The following is a 17,795-nucleotide window of genomic DNA, read 5'->3' as shown; positions in this document are numbered from 1 at the left end:
CAACAACAACAACAACAACAACTTTGTTGTGAGATGATAATGATGAATGATGAATGGAGATGAATGGGGAGATGTAATGTAGACGTAAATTATCTTTCGGTAAATGCATTACGGACGTTATTTGTTGAGAATTATCTGTCTTCGGTGTTTGTTGGTTTGTTTGTAGTTAGCATTGCCGACTAATTATTTTGCATGAAATTGTCATTAGACAACAGCCACTTTATTGTGAGGTGATGAATTGGGAGCCCATTAGACAAAATTAATGGAAACCTTTTCCAGTTTTCGTATGTAACTTACGCTACTGTCGGCGCTCGAGCGTAACCTTTTCGGAACTGTGCCCGTGTGAAGCGGCGACGCTTTTTGGCCAATTTCCTTCTATAAATATGTTTCTTGCCACAACCGACAATAAATGACTCGATTTGATTTGTTACGGAGCTTCTCAAAATAGGCACCGGAAGCGACGTGTGCAAATCGTTTTTATTTGTCGTCGATGGTAATGTTGTGATGTGATGTGATGTGAATAAAGAAAAAAATGGGGATGCTACCCCAGTACACTTAATACAGAAAGTTCAAACCGATGATGAGATGATGAAAACACAAAGGGATGATGTCCAGAGACGAACAGAGATGATAATGGAGTTCAACATGTAGGTCAAAAGTTCAAGAGCTGCGCCCAAGTGAGAGTAAAGTGGCGGAGGCGCCGGGGGTACACAGGACACATCACACATTTACGGTGTCGTTGTCGTGACACAATGCCAATAAATATAAATGTCGTCGCTTAATTATCATCATCATCATTATTATTCAACACCCGGCGCTGCCCGGCGCCACGCTTTTCTGTTTCATCTTTTCTTTTTTCTCTCTTCTTAAAGGGGCACAATGCGAAAACAACCGTTGCTCTCAAATGAAAGTCAGTGTTTCAATTAGCGTAATGCGAGTAAAATTAGTTCACAGAGTGCTGCCGTTTAGAAGAAAAACGCAAAGCAAACACAGGCGTCTTTCGCGGCAACGAATGGCATCTCCAGGAGACAAAGATCGGCAGCATCCAATGAGACAGCAGGAGTAGCGCGCGCATACCTATCGTGGGCATGTGGATTTGGAACGGGTCCGATCGTAGTGTTCTGTATATGCGCGGCATGATGCGCAGTGCTGCATTTTTTAATACCGATTCACTGAATTGTAGCCCAAAACAGTTCTCGCGAATGTTCCACTGATAATATTTATCTTCACGTCCTTTCGGACAGCGACGCCAGTCCGCTTCGCAACGCTCACTATGTTTTTCACCGGGACTGCTCCATGGCGTGGCGCGCGCGTGCACGCGCAGTATGGACTAAAAACACCGATGCACGCGCTGAAACGACGTTCCTCTTTGCGTTGAAGCAAGAAAGTGTCCGGTATAATTTCAATTATATAGCTCCGTAACGGAATCGAAGTTTTCAATTATGATAACACGTACGAAATTAACGTAGCGTGTAACGTAATTTGAGGTGAACTTGTTTTTGCACTTTAGTGACCCTTTAAAGCGTTCTGAAAAATTTTTTTCCCTCACTTTTTCTGCATCCGGATTCGGATCTCGACACGGGCTCTGCTTCTTGGGAGTTTTCGCTTGGTTATTCACAGACGCTGTAAGGGAAGTGCAGGCACAGTTCCCTATATGAAGTCTGCCCGTGACGCAGCGATTCCTCCCGAGCAACATGCCGCCATATCGGGAGCCAGAACGCTCGGCAAAATATCGCCTCTACCCAACCAACCAAGCAACCAACCAAACAAACAAACACCAAGGAGTGTTTGCGAGGGTGAGACTCAACGATGCTTTCTAATATTGACCGACGATGACGATCAATAGGAATATGTTTACTCGTATTAATGGAACGAGTGGTGATATATGTACATAGCACATAAAATGAAACTTGAAGGTAAACATTGGGCTTGGGTCGCAACGAAGGACTCAGTCGGAGAGTGTGTGTGTGGGGGGGGGGGGGGGGGGTAAGAAGTGAGAGTGCGGAAGAGAAGGGAAGGCACCTTATTCGTGTTTTAGCAGCAAGGTCTCATTGTCTCATGGTCTCATGGCAGCATTAGAAGCATGTTCTCATGGCCGCGCTTGAGGGTCGACGGCCTGCAAGAAGCTCTGCACAGTCTGAGGACGCCCTGCGAGTAAGGAGCCTGCAATTTCCACATGTATAGCCTTGGATCTTCAGGGATCTTTGCATTCCTTTGATCACATTCCTTTGATCACATTCCTTTGCTCCCAAGTGAGAGCCTGCACTTCTGAAACAGAAATTTACCGCATAGCTCCTGTAGCCAACCATCATCAAGAATGGCACCGTGCTCTTCTCTGATTCGCGGAAAGCAGGAGGTGTACGCTTTGTTTGTGACACTAACGCAGTTATGGTAATTGCCACAAAAAGGCGGACACGACTATGAAATGGTCTAAATATAGAGGACATAGGGTTGCGCGAAGATTGCGCAGCAAAGTGGGGCGTTGCGCAATAATAATAATAATAATGTTTACAAGAAGAAATAATGGAGTTATTTCGCTAATGTAGATTCTTTGTCGCTGAGATCGTCTTTGTATTGTTCACTGCTGAAAGGCGAGCACACCTTAACGTTTCAGCTCAGTATTTCGTTGTCTTAATTTCCCGATTACCTTTATTTTCCCCCAACAGAGTCAGCCAGTTCCAAAACTGTGCCTCATTGGCCTCTTACCTTTTGCACTTAAGCTTAACACTGCATCATTTGCTCGCTCTTATGCTTCATAGTTAACCCATCATTAATCACTGAAGTAATCTTATATAGCGTAACGTTTATTTTTCTTTCCTGAAAACTGAAAGTTACATTGCGGCCAGGAGTGAAACTTAACTGATTGACGGGGTAAAAGTCGTACGTCACTCTTATATTGGTGCAACGATAATAGTGAAGCAATATAATATTTGCTCACTTTGAAAGGAACAGAGTACGTTATATCTTAGAAAAACTGACTTTAAAGGAAAGTTAGTTTGCGTCTCTAATTGTGTTTTCCACTTAAGCAAGGACGTTCGTAGCTTTGAAATCCTCTGTCGATGAGCGCGACACCAAGCGCCCGAAGCAGAAAGCGCATTGCGCCCACCGCGACGTCTGCATTGCAACAGGCTTCGTTGGCGTCTTCCGGACCATTCGGACGAGGGGACATTCGCATCCGTTCCAGTTCATTTGATCATGGTGTCAATTTATTCCTCGTTGACCTCTGACCACGGTGTCAACAACTTGTCGAAAACCCCACGTGAAACAATGACGTAGTTTGACTGCTATTCGATGGAATACATCATATGAGCAGACGCCGGATGTTGAGAGTGTGCCGGAATTCCCTCTCTGGAAAAAGGCGAGAACGTCATTCTCTACAGTAAGGTTTTACACCAAACAGAGCAGGGCCTTGAGAAAAGGGATGCCGCGCGAAGCAGACGAACTCGCGGAAAAACAGCCTTTCTGCTATGCGCAGCCCTTTTATACGCCTGTTAGAAAGGGATGTTCTGCTGATGTCGTTGCCGCCGGAGCCTCCGCAGGTGCGGAAGCAGCGCTGAGATTTAAAATTCATTTATTTACTATCCGAGCACTTTTCGGACGAAAAAAAGAAAAGAAAAGGCCATGCAGATTGTTTGTCGGCGCCGAACGTAGTGATATCTGTTTCATAAATGGGTTTCCGGTTGCGACCGTCTCTTTAAGATGACGACACTTCCGGTATGCGGTATGCGAAGGCGCATTATTCGAACGTGCCTGTACTTTCCGTGATCGCACTCTCGCATATTCGTGCTCTCGTTATTCTGGTACTTCGGGAGTTGCCCACCGCAACCATAAATAAACCAATTTCTGATACGAGCGCAGATTACTAATGAATACAGTAGTATGATATTCATCAACGCGCTGCGCGCTACATGGTTTACGTAATCATTTGAGGTCAGGTGACGTCACAGTGAATTAGAATATGATACTACTGAATTCTAAGCTTTGATTGATGGTAGTTATTAATGCGTTAGCATTAGAAGGCTCATGTCAAAGAAAAACGGCGGTGTCGATGTGCGGACACGAGAAAGGAACGAGAAGGAAAGACGAAGAAAAAGATACTATCACAGGAGCAGTTTGAACGAAAACAACTAAGACAGCGGGAAACGACACGCGAGTTATGTAGGTGCGTCAGCATTAGAAGTCTCATGTCATGTTACATGTCATGTTACATGTCAAAGGAAAAACGGCGGTGTAGGCGAGGTATGTTACATGTTATCTGTAACCAGTTCGCGTGCCTCAGTGGTTAGCGTGCTGGCCATGTCACGTCGAGACTGGGAGGTACGCGGGTTCGAATCCCGGTGCCGGCTGTGCTGTCTGGGGTTTTTCGTGGGTTTTCCTCAAAGGCTTTCAGACATACGTCGGCACAGTTCCCTTAGAAGTCGGCCCAGGACGCACATTCCCCCAGGGCGTCAGTGGTGACGTTGCTCACCTCTATGAGGCCGACAACGGCGAGCCCTTTCACCACCCTGCCCTGTTATCTGTACCCTGTAGCCCTGTTATCTGTACCCCATACCCTGTAGCCCTGTTATCTGTACAAGGCGAATACAATGGAGTGCGAAGGAAGTACGAGTGGCAGGCCAAGCAGGCGACACAGGAAAACCGAATGCGGTCGACGGCGACGAGCTGCCGAGACTGAACAGCGACGTAAGCAACGGCTTCCTGCGAAAGCCGCAGCTCAATGCCGAAAGCGCGTAAACCAGACCGAGGAGGAACGAAAGCGCAGCGGCTTGCAAGGCTCGCTGAAATTGAGCAAACGAAGTAATCGAAGAAACAAAGCAAAATAGAAATGAGGAAGCACAAGAACGAACGAAAGGCTTATGCTAACGCATTTCCAAATGATCCGCCAATGGATCTTCCAAAATTTATTGATACCATGCAGTCTAAGCGGTTCGCGTACTCATGGCTACGAGTTGTCATATAGGCCCGTTGCACGACGTTTGGGGGCGCTCCGAACCATGTCGTTCAGCGCCACATATGGCCGAAAGCGCGCAACTCCCGGTCGCGCTACCCGCGCAAACCGATCAGTTTCGGAATCCTGTTGCGTCTCTACTGCGGGTTTCTGGAAATAAAAATCACCGAGTAAATCTTTAGGGACTCGAATTTACGGAAATGAGAGGCGCTAATTAAGCACGTCTACGGATTAGAAGAATAAATTGACGGCGACGTGACGCTAATCAAGCACCATTTCGTCAAGCCGTTCGCATACAAGCGGGCGTGATCGCTTAAAGGAGTACAGAGGGCCATCCAACAAAATTTCAGGTTAAGACATGTGATGAAAGTGTGTGTGTCATTATACCGAATAGCGCGAAAGGTTTTGATGTGTGCAATTTGTTTCCCAGAAAAAAAAAAAAAAAACTCACATAAACATAGCTCCGCGCGTTCACCCTTAACTCGCCACTCCAGCTATAACGAGGATGAGGAGGTATGATGCCACGTCACCGATGACGGTATAAGGAGAACTCGTTCTGGTTCGCCGGTCAGTGGGGCTCAGCGCCTTGTCGCTTTGCCGCCTTAAACCTGTTTTGCCAGTTCTTCCGGAGAATTGGGGATAGAAGGAGCGGCCGAAGCATTACCGAGCAAAGAGAAAGGCTTTACCAGAACCCCGAACAGCCGAGTAGCAAACGACAGCGGAGTAGCAGACAACATTTCTCTAGGCCAATCAGCAAGCGTTCTCCTTGTAGCGTCAGCGCGAGGTTCCAGGCAGATCACAGGCTGGTACGTACTGCTCTTCACCACCGTTGCGCACGGTCGCTTTTTGCGGCGTATTTTAAATTCAAGTTCTGCGATAATTATGACTCAGTGGTGTAAATTACTTCGCATGGTGCATCTTACTGGCCTACTTAACAGTTTTGTAGGAAGAAAACTGGGTGTTAAAAATGACTTCTGTGCTACTTTAAAATCCACTTCGTAAGTCGTACGTTCATATTCCACCTCTGTTCCACAAATTCGTATTCCACGGTCTACAGCACCTCTCTACGCACTGGCTCTCTACGTGCGTATACGTGGCTCTCTACGTACTGCACATGCACTCACGCGCACATGCCAACGCCTCAGGCGCTTGTGACATTCGACTCAGCCCACAGCATGGGCGTTCCCAGCAGTTACGATTCCCTCAACGGGTGGTGGCAGTGGTGATGGAATATTTGTCAGGTGCAGCCGCAAGTCTGTCGCGGAATCGCAAGAAAGCAGGCCAGGCCCAGGCGTGGAGACTACGATCCTTATTCCATAGCACCTCCAATCCAAAGACACCCTCAACCGATGTGGCGTTTCCCTATATACAACATTCTCTTCCCACTCTCCCACAGGACACCCAGTCACGTGCAAGGGGAATTCCAAGAACTGTGCATTCATGACGAACTCCAGGATGCGTCACACACTATAACGCAAATATATACATATACTCGTGGATGGGCCGGAACACGTGTTGTACGTTTCCCCACATACGTCACGAGGGCCGTAAATAAGGAAAGACGATATACGGCTCTCCAGGGAATATTGTCCCATTCTCACCACGGTCGTTATTTTGACTCAACCAGTGCCTAGTCGTCACGTTTTCGTGTCAGATAAAACGAGGGCTGCGTCCGCGGAGGGTTCCTGGAATCCGGAGCCCGTCGCTGATGACAGACATAGGGGTGGCCGAGGTGACCAGCCACGCAAGCCAGTGGCACGAACCCGGTCGGTTCGTTTGACCGCTGCAGCTGCAGTCAACACGGTAGGGGGTCAGAAACTAACACCAGGACTTTTTCCAGGGGGGGGGGGCGGGAGCAAAGCGTGCTCTCTTTACCTGGAAATGGGCGCTGCGGACTGTGCGAGTGTTCAGAGGTTCATATTATGACATCAGAGAATAAACATGACGACCAATGTCTAAAGAGCCACAATTTTCACAAGTGACCTTGGAGCTCCAGTGGGGAGTGGGGGAAACCCCCTTGCCCCCATCTCGGTACGCCCGCATGGCCCATAATTCCTGAATCGTTGCATTACAGCAACACACATAACGTGTTGGACTACGTGTCTGTTCCTTTACATAATGATTTAACGTTTGTTATAGGTTCCACAGGCCTCTCGTACAGCGCGTCCCGCCAGTTGCACCTGTAAAGCTGGCACAACTGAAAAATGCAAGCATGCTGCAGCTGTTTGCTGCTACGTGAATAAAAGTAACAGCAGCTCGTGCACCAGCAAACCACGGCAATGGGAAAAAGCAACCGGAAAACCCAAGTGGGACATGCTGCTGTCACCCGCGCGCGCTTCTTGCATGCCTTTCTCGTATGGTTTGCAGGGCAAACGGTGTGTCCTTACTGCAGCAATCCGGCCCCTCGTGTTCTTCAAGCTGTTGGAACAGTTTACAATACAACAGCATTGTGTACCCGTCTTTCCTTTCTTTGGTAGAGAATGCTATCGCAGTACAGCGGAACGGCGCGAAATACGATCCACTAGTATGGCAGCTGTACAACAGGGGCCTGATCGGCGCTGCGGTCGCCGAGTGAAACTTTAGTGGAACAGGGCTATACCACGGGGTCATTCCCAAGTGATATAATCGGGGTACTCGACCATCCGCGATATGGCGTGTGCATGTGAATGGCAGACAAGTACAGGGTGTTACCCTATAAAAGTCTACCCGCGCCGGCATGTCGTGCTCGCCAATTACTCAATGCAGGCGGTACAATATGTTGCCTACGTATAACACTCATAAGGACATTCCATCATGGTAAATATCGAAGTGATTGAGCACCGTAACGCAAAGTTATAGCGCAAAACGTGAGGTTCCCGTAGTCAAAACAGCCAAGATGGCGCCTCTCAGTTAGCAGACGACATCTCTTTTGGGTGTCGTCTGCTGAGTATGCGTAGGCATTTTTCGTTCCTCACGTTGCTTAGTTCTGAGCAAAATACGACAGTTACACGAAAGCGAAATGAAAACTGCAGTTCCATCGGGCTGGCAGTATATGTTGTCGTGTGGGAAGCAGCATGTCAAGTGCCCTTCTCAGCGCCGCCATCTTGTTTGTTTTGACTATGGGAATTGCACGTTTTGAGTTATAACTTCGTGCTGCGGCACTCAATCACTTTGAAATTTCCCAAAATTAAATGTCCTTATGAGCTTCATATCAAGATCGCACAATGTGCCACCTGCATTGAGTAATTGGCGAATACGGCATGGCGGTACGGGTAGACTTTTATAGGGCAACGCCCTGTATATGCAAAGATATTCCACTTCGAAATATACGTATAGTGTAACCAAAAGTTTGCGAGTACTCAATAGTCCGCTCAATGGACAGAACACAGAAAAGATTAGCCTTATCTCATCGCGAAAAATACTATTTTTATATTCTGTGGGAATTTAGGTTTCCACAACTGGCGCCGAAAGCTTCGGGTCCGAGCTCGCCTGTTCCGCGGCGGGGAACAGGCGGCACTGTTTGTTGGCGTATAGTTGGTGGTACTTTTTGTAGTTGTTAGTATTACATTGCTCTTTATTCTTCTTCTTCTTCTTCGTCGCGTGCGTGTTGCTTTTTAGTTTTGCAGCTCCCGCCCGGTGCCCGAGCCGCGGAGCCGATGCAACGTTCGCCGCCGCTATACGCAGGTACGACCTCCGTAGCGGATCGAAGAGCCCTGTGCAGAAGCGGGCCCGTTCGGAAGAGAGGCTGATATCCAACGCCTCGGCACCTTAGGAGCCGTAAAGACCAGCCGAGGGCAAGGTAGCACATGCATGCAGTGCCTTCGTCCCAAGGTGCGTCGACTAAGGTACCTGCAGTGCCGCAGGCTGACCCGATTGCAACGGCAGAACTCCTGTCACGCCTGACGGAGATGTGTTCGTTGGGGGTATCAGTGTCTTGATGTCGTGTCGGTTTCGCCGCCGTAGACATAAGAAGCCTCTTCGTTCGGGCAGAGTGTTTCGGAGGAACCGTTTGTCTCTGGACGCTTTTGTAAGAAGGTAATAAAGCCTTGTATGTTTGTTTGAACTTCTGTTGTGCTGCTTGTTCCTCTGCGCGCGGAACGCCCCGTGTTGTGGGAACTTAGGTTTTCACAATCCCACGCATATTAGGGTTTCTTTCTTTCTTTTTTTTTTTTTTTTTACTTATCCAGGTACACTTGTTATAAGACTCAGCGGGTTGTCCGCGCTCCTTCATATCGACTCTTACTTACTTACTGTCATTGTTGCACTCCTGCTTGTATCGAATCGCTGCTTATATCGATTTTCCTCCCGGGCCTATTGCCTTCGTTATAACGAGCTTGTAGTGTATTTTTAACCCTCGATTCGCGAAACGTCAAGTATGCGCGCCTTCGTGAATCCGACTATAAGAATTCAAAAGCTCTTCGAACATCGCGAACTGTAGCGCCTCCGGCTGGAAACCAAGGCTTTGCCGAAAAGTTTCCAACATCGCTGGTCTCAACGTTAGACAGTTTTCACGCGCAGCTGCAGAATGGAATCGTGATCCGTGCACATCGCGCCATGGAGCAGCGAAGAAGCGCAACTGTGGAGCCTCAGCTTCTCTTCTGAAACACTACGGGGCAGCACACAAAAGCAACGCGGACTTGCCAACAAGGTATATGAGCTGGAAAATTTTGGGTCGAAATTCTAGCAGGTGTTTCGCAGTACCCCTGTCAAGCGCCCTACGTCAACAATGATAACGACGACAAGAAACTGCCCAATAGGATGAGCGCAATTTTTTTTTTCGTGTTCTACGTTTTCGTGTTGCGTCACGCTTGCAACCTATGCAGGAGGCCAGTATATGTTGTTTACGCACGATTTCGAGAGTCCGTGTTTCTCGGCTACTGTCGAGTACATTGTGCAGTGCGTTGAGAGCCATCGGTATACTTAGTCTTCGATCATTTGAACTATTACCTGATTTGCTATAAACTATACTTCATTAGTTGGACCTTGCTTGTTCTGTTGTTTGTCTCTCCGACTTCCTTGAGGACAGTTGTTTTACTTTCTTTTTCTCTTCACGTGTTCAGGAGTAGCCTGACTTCCACGCGTAGTTTTCATTTTTCAATCAATCAATTATATTTAAATCATAGGACTTCCACGTTTGAATTTGCGCAGGTGTTTACTTTCCAAACTGTGCTCGTATTGTCAATCCAATCTTGCAACCTACACTCTTAGAAATTGATGGTGGTGGTGGAGGTGGTGATGAAAGGGCTCGCCCTTAGAACTGAACTTCACCGCATAGCACGGTCCAAGTCAACCGTCATCCCGAATCGTTCGGTCCCCTGATTTGCTGGAAACGGGAGGCGTACGCCATTTTCGTGACAATTATGCACTGCATAAGTGTCACAAAAAATAAAATAAAAAGAAAAATAAAGAAAGCAGCTCCCGTGGCATAGTGGTTAAGATGATCACTTTCAACGCCAAGACTGGGAGGTGACACGAGTTCGAATCCTGTCACCGGGTCTGAGGTTGTCTGAGGGGTCTGTCTGTCTGTCTGAGGTTTTCCTTTCCCTGGGTTTTCCGAAGACTTTCTAGACGAATGTCGGCACAGTTCCCCTTGAAGTCGGCCCAGGACCTTAATCTACCCCCTGACCCCCACTCTTTCCTGCTATCCTCTCTCCATCTGTCCACGTCTGTACGCCGCTTATAGCCACAGTTGCTTCGCGGCGCTAACACAAAAAAAAAGCAAAAAAAGAAACAAAAAACGCACGCCTTCCTGATTGCCCCTTCGGGGCAGAGAACGATGTCATACGGAATAATTCGGGATTCTGGGTAATTCGAGACGATGGTTGGACACGAGCGGTGCTATGCGGTGTAGTTCTGTTTTAGCGCAGCCTGTGCCAGCTGTGCTGTCTGGTTTTTTTTTCCTGGGTTTTCCTCAAACGCTGTCAGACATATGTCGGCACAGTTCCCTTAGAAGTCGGCCCAGGACGCACATTCCCGCAGAGCGTTAGTTGTGACGTTGCTCACCTCTGTGCGGCCGACAACGGCGAGCTTTTTCACTAGCAGCAGCACCACCCCCTCTGTTGAAGGAGCGTATAATTGTAATTTATATCTACTAAGGATATAAAGAAAATGAAAAAAAAAAGTTTACACCCTTTTTTATCTGGAGGTGGTGTCTTCTGACATCGACTGTATCGGCATTACGTTTATTCCTTGTTACCGTCGCGAAACAACTGTGCCGTACAGATGTGACAAGATGGAGAGAGGACAGCGGGAAAGGAGTGGGGGGACAGGGGGTTAGTGTGCGTCCTGGGCAGATTTCAGGGGGGAACTGTGCCGATATTCGTCTGGAAAATCTGCCGGAAAACCTGAGACAGCACCGCCGGTGGTAGGATTCCATCTCACCACTTCCCAGTGAGTTGACACACTGAGTCACTCACACAACTGTGTTTGACACAACTCAGTAACTGAGTTGTGTCAAACTCTGTAGTCATCTGATTGATCACAGCTGTTGTAACCTGTATACGGCACTTCCCGCTTTTCGATTCATTTACCTTTCCTGACAATCAGCTAACGCATATTCATGTATCTTGCGCTTTGGATATGTCGAGTAACACACTCTAACTGTTACCAGAGCTCATTGCTCTGAAAAAACCAACAGAGGGCGGTGCAGCGTGATCTTGGAGGCATGTCTCGGCCTCCTGGCGTGACAAAGTCAAATCAGTGCGACATGAGTGACTGAGTACTTTTTTAAGCCACTTTTCGTACCCGTTGTTGCACGAGCACGTTTACGTTTTACGTGATACGTTTTTTCCTCTTTCCAGTTCGTCATCCCCAGTCAAGACTGACATTATTTCCTATCCCTGTATTACATGTGAAAGGATCATGGAGGAAGGAAACACAGGAGCGGCCCTTCCAACTTTTTGCCATTGGGACGGGCGTGCCGGCCCTCGCATTGCATTCTGGGATGCTCCTGTCTATCATGTGACCGCTCACGTGACCCCAAGAGCATGCGCAGGCCAGCCCCCAAAGCAGACGACGGGAGTCGGGATTGTCTTGCAGCTCAGATACCTGATGAACGCCGCGCGTCCAGTTTTATTTGTGTGTGTTCGGAGGTTTACTCTTGGTTTACCCTTCTACCACAAGACCGGTCACGGTCTGCAGAATAAGCACGCAGGACTAGGAACATCATTCGTGGCAGCGACGTTTGTGTGACGATGAGGCCACGTTTTGTGTCTGCTGCTGAAGTCGTAAATCATGCCAGTAATCAAACTTCTACAACCATGAAGGAAATCACATGAATCTGCAGCTGTAGCACGACGCCAGCTTGCAAACGAACGATTCAAGATTACTGTCTCTCACAGACAGAGGTACGAAACAACCAATGAAGTACGAACTTACGAATGAAGCGTTATTCCCTTGACAGAGCTGCTTTCTGTTGAACGCCAGCCGATACCGCGGTAAGAACACGTTAAAGGGGCACTAAGCGGCTCCAGGAATATTCTCCAGTTATTATGCTCTATGAAAGAACGTGGCTCACGATATCCAATTATGAAATTCGTTTACTTCTAGCGAGCGCCTTTACCACGAAACAATGCCATTCAAAGAGCATAATCCGCGTGGGTCTCTCCTTCCTACTAGGAGAGCACCTACGTCACACGTCTCGCACGTGTAGCAAAGCTGCATTCCAGTCACTGGAGATGGGGGAGATTTCGAACTCCTAGCCAATGATGGGCCTCGTTGACACAAACAGCAGCGTGCGGGGAGAACCGGTTGTGAGAACACCGCTGTGACCTCGCGGAGCAATACAGCGCTGAAAACATAGTACGCACATGAAATGGAATATTGTGGGCTTTTGGTACCTTTTGATCTGGCTACCTTGGGTATGACAAGTGTAAATATGTTTAGAATCGACCTCACTACCCGATATTAAAACAAAATCAGTGTATAGGCGCCCCGCATTTTGAATGGTTGATGGTGCGCGACGTCAAAATGACGTGTGGCTATTGTCGCCAGGGCATCGCAGGGCGGGGCATGAGCGCGAAAGAGTGCAGTGAATATTCGGCTGGTTTGGAGCCATTATTTACATTTTTGCGACAAAAATTTTTGCTAAACGTCACTGTAGGAAACGAATCACACTGCATTACAAAAAAGTGGATCTTGCATACCTGTTTATTGCCCCTTTAACAAAACGTTGTTTCTGCAATGGTGCTTACATTTTGAGAGTAAATGACCTTGGAAAAGCATAAAAGCACGGAAAGCAGCGCGAGCAACAAAGCGTTGCCAAACCGAAACTTTAGAGAGGATCACGTGGTGGACAGGAAGTAATGGCGGTTTTGACAGGAGCGACCGCCAGAGGGGTCCCACGGAAATCTGTTCGAAACGGCCGCTCCTGTGTTTCCTTCCTCCATGGAAAGGATGCAGGAACTGCGGTCAGCTGTCAATCTTAAGCATGGTTCACACCAGTGCGTTCTGCTGCGTGCGTTCGCCTGCGTGCGTTGTAAGCAATCCGTTTCGCTGTTCACATACCTGCGTCCGAATGCGTGCGAAACCAAACTGTCAGCCAATGAGCGCCGAGCGGGATTTCCACTCCGGTGGCCGCCATGTTGAAAACAGTCTCGCAGAGAGAAACCTACTGCGCACGCTATGAAGGCGGCCTCGCGATTCGTTCTCCGCTTGCGGACTGCTGCGTGCGTCGGACAAAGTTGAGCTCGGGCCAACTCCTTGCGTTCTGCTGCAGGAGGTGGCGTACGTATCTGTTGCCACGGTAGCCAGCACCCGCACGCATCCGCACGCGGCAGAACGCAGTATAGTGTGAACCATGCATAAGAACGGTAACGTTCGCACTCAAGTTCCGTTGTTCCATCAAAATATCACGTGAGACCAAAGATACTTCCGTCTCTTGGTCGTCTCGAGTTCGAAAGATAGATGGGCCATGTTCGCGTTCAGTTCTAGTACGTCAAAACGCGTTTTGAAGTACTGGGTGTGTACGGAGTAACGGATAGGTCGAGGCCGTGCCGTGACGATGGCTGGTGGCCTCGTTCGTAGGTCCGAGGTTTTCACACCGATCTTGTTCCTTGTCTCCACTCCCGGAGCCCCGACGACTGAAAGCCCTTTCGCTTATTTACATAAGGCTATTTACACGATTGACATTTGGTAACCATATAAGACAGGGAATCTGGTGGGCTCGCGATGTAATGTTTCCGAGCGTGCCTTCCGCATCAGAACCCAGGTCCAGATTGAGTTCTTTGGCTGTGCAGGACTTTAAGAGGTGACGTCTTGGCACGTGCCCCCGATGGAAACTTCACCAATGAAACGGCCCTGGCCCTCACCCATCCAATTTCTAATTGGCCTAATTTCAAATCTCAACTGGACCAGGACCTCCGAAGCTCCCGCCCACTGCAGGTTATTAAGCGCCTACGGTCCTGGCTGTCAAGCCGTGCACTTCGTAACTGTCATAGTCGCGGGATGGCGTAAGTATAGAAGCACACAGACATCATGGCGAGTTGTATATGCCTTCGAGTCACGGCGTAGCAACTGCAACGCCGTGCTCTCTGTGCGTGAACTTTATTTCGTAAAGGAAGAGTGAAACGCGATCAACACAAAAGGTACGCCGCGCAGTCGGGAACTTGAAACACTAGGTAGTATATCAAGGGAATAGTGGCGCAGTGATATTGGATAAGCTACCAAAGCCTTGCGGCGGTGCTGACGTAATTCACACGGGATATCACAGTAACTTCCTGCAGTGTAAATTTCTGGTTCACCCAACAGATTTATTGCCAGTGGGGGCCTGGCGCTTGGGCCTCTGGTGTCCCCCCTCCGGAGCTTACCGCGACGACGCCTTGGAGTTCGCGGAACTCCAGCTTCCCCGTTCCCACGTGGGGAGACAATGCTTCGGGCCGCTTCCCGCTGGCGACCCTAATGCTTGGTTCACACTGTTGCATTTTCATGCGTTACGGATGCGGCGCGACACGGTTGTCATGACAACGAAGCACGACACTCCGAAAAGCACACGCACCGCAAGAGTTGAGCTCGACCGAAGTCCATGCGGTACGGGCTACCTGCGGAGATGCAGCTGACCAATGAGCGAACGCGCTCCGCGCAAGCGCATCACTGCTGTGCTGTCGCGTGCTTTTCCAACATGGCTGCCTCCGGTGAAAGCACGTTAGCAAAAGAAGAAGCTCTAATTTCAGAGATCGAGAAATACCCGTGGCTCTACGACCCACGCCGAGCCGAGTACAGAGATTCATTCAGAGATTCAAAGTTTCGCCGACCACATCACGTTGCCCGTTCATGGCTGCCTGTGGAATGGAGACGTGGTGGAGTGGAGACGTGATTGGTCAACCACAAGCGTTTGACGTATCAAGAACGCATATGTCTGAACAGCGTGTCGTACGACAGCCGCCTCCGCACTGGATCCGCACCGTAACCGCAACGGAGAGAAGTTGTAGTGTGAACCACGCATTACGTACGGGTTAAACTGTACTTACATTTACGCATGCAGCGCGTTGCCTACTCACCGGATGGATTTCCGGTGCCGCACTATACGGCGCACTTATGCGATCAAAACATGTACGATAATCGTGGCAACCGAACTTTGCGCACGAAAAAGACCATATATACTAAGGATGTTGCCAACCGAATTCGCGAATCCTCTAATCCTAAGCAGGGCTTCGAGATTCGTGAACCCGGATCCCAGTGCCCAAAACGGCGAATGGAATCTTTCGAATCCACCGACCATGTTTGTTTGCTTCTTTTTTAAAATGGGCGCATGCGGAGTCCGCCGAAGGCCTGATTGGCCGGCGGATGTTCTCTTGTATATGTTTGTTTACATTGCTCTTGACTGAAGGAGTTGAGGCAGGAACTCTTACATTACAAGTTTAAGAGTAGCACGGTTTTACTTTTGATTGTTTCTTTGTTTCACGGAAACAGCTTAGACTCGAGAATTTATCTGTTTCCTGTGGTCGATGAACGACAGGTTCAATAAACTACATTTCAGAAGAAGTATATATGGGTATGTTTTCTCCTGAAAGTGAACTATTATTTAATTAGTTTTCCGTTAAAGAAATATATCGTATTCTTCAAAATACTTTTCAGTAGAAGAGTTTTGCCCCCCCCCCCCCGGCTTTTTAAACTGTTTTTATTTTTAAGAAAATATTCGAAAGATTCGAGATTCGTAATCCCAAAAATTATAGATTCGTCCCACCTCTCTGATATATACATATATACTACATTACAGGGTATTTATTTTATCCTTTACAGAGTTTTTATAAAAAGCTGATAAGACTGGTATAAGAGATGTCATTTTTGCAATTGAGTTATACGGCAAGGCAGGCATCCTCTGGAAGAGAGTATGTAACTACAACATGACTAATTAGTAATAAACTAAAATGAATTAATTAACTGGTTAATTAGGAAAGTCTGCGGTCAAAAGCGAAATAGCAAAACGGGCGACAATCCTCGTTGAAAACCGTTCCATCTTTTCAAAAATTCAGAAAAGCGCGCGTGCCGTGAAATATGAAGCGCGCTGAATTTTTGTATGCAAATCAGCCAAATCCGAAAAATTGCGCCTCAAGAGCGCATAACCTATACGCCGACGGAGGCTTATCTGTGCCAGAAAGCGGCTTATCCGGCAGCATATCGCGGCACACACTCCGATCACATTCATCGCACCAAATCATGTGGCACTCTGACGTGAAATGAGCGCTGTGCTCCTTGCGTTCCCGGTCGTCGCGGTTTCGGTTTCGGCGCATTTGCATATCAAAATTCGAGGATGGATTTTTTAACGCACGTGCGCGTTTCAGGATTTGTTAAACGTGGAATGGCTTTCAACGAGGATAGCCTCTCACTCTCCTATCTCGCTGTCGCCCGCAATCCCGTAATAAAAGAGTTAATTAATGAATTTTAGGTAATTAGTCATCTTGCATAGTTGCATATTTTCTTCGAGAGGATGTCTGCCTTGCCGTGTAGCTGAATCGCGAAAACGGCACCTGTGCTGCTCTCACAGCGTTTTTTTTTTTAAATTTTTATAAATAATTCTGTAAAGAATAAAAATAAACACCCTGCGTTCAGCTGCCGCTACGGGTGCCACCTGTCGAAGCACAGCGATGAACTCCCACATGGATGGCTCATTTCGGATTTTTACGGTTTCTGCACCATTAGCGCCCCTAGCGGTATCCGTACACAACGCTCCCAAGATCGGCACGCTGACATCCGTAAATAACGCATCGCAAATGCGCGGAGAGAGTTCGTGTGGCTACATATCGTTTCGACGACGCGATTTTTTCGTTGGTTCTGACCGCATATAAATACATCGTCCTGCACAACCCAAACTTCGTCCGGTAACGAGGCAACACGTTACCGCCCACACTCGGTAACTTCATCCTGAAAAAATGATTTATCGATTGCACGCCACAGCCGCGTCACGATCGCACGACGCTCATGAATGAAACAGTAAACGAGTAGACAGCTATAAAAAATGGTTATTAACGCGCACCTGATGTGACAACTTGAAATGGAAACGTGACTTACGGTAATCTGTGCTCAAGTCCTATTTCCCTACGTCGCTTTGGCGGATAAAAGCGAGCCGTGACTCACGTCTTTTGGCCTCAGACGTTTTCCTGTGGAAGTGCAGACACCCACTTCACTTCCGCGTGTTTCACGAGGCGCAATATAACTGAGAGCTCCCTCCTCGTGAGCTCCGCGGTCGTATCAGCTCAATATGAAGCTGCCATTTCAGATAAGCGTGCGCGTTACTGCCCGAGACTCCAATTTCAAAACTTCGCGAAGCAAGAAGGCGATGCGGGTTTGGAATATGCGCAACGTTGGAGCCGGTTTAAGCTTCCCAATTAAAAGTTCGGGGAAATTAACGGAATAAGTAATTACGCAGCAT

At 48.1% G+C, this 17,795-nt stretch overlaps 1 protein-coding gene across 1 annotated transcript in view; it reads right to left on the bottom strand.

The window, feature by feature from the left end:
• LOC135370325 (uncharacterized) overlaps window positions 1-17,500 on the bottom strand; it is a 161,614-nt gene extending 144,114 nt beyond the window's left edge. The window contains exon 1 of the mRNA XM_064604045.1: window positions 17,435-17,500. The gene's annotated coding sequence lies outside the window, so the exon portion shown is untranslated. The remainder of the gene's footprint in view (window positions 1-17,434) is intronic.
• Window positions 17,501-17,795: the final 295 nt, after the last annotated feature.

Source organism: Ornithodoros turicata, chromosome 10 (assembly GCF_037126465.1).
Source record: "Ornithodoros turicata isolate Travis chromosome 10, ASM3712646v1, whole genome shotgun sequence".
NCBI lineage: Eukaryota > Metazoa > Arthropoda > Arachnida > Ixodida > Argasidae > Ornithodoros > Ornithodoros turicata.
This window is presented reverse-complemented; position numbering and strand designations above follow the sequence as displayed.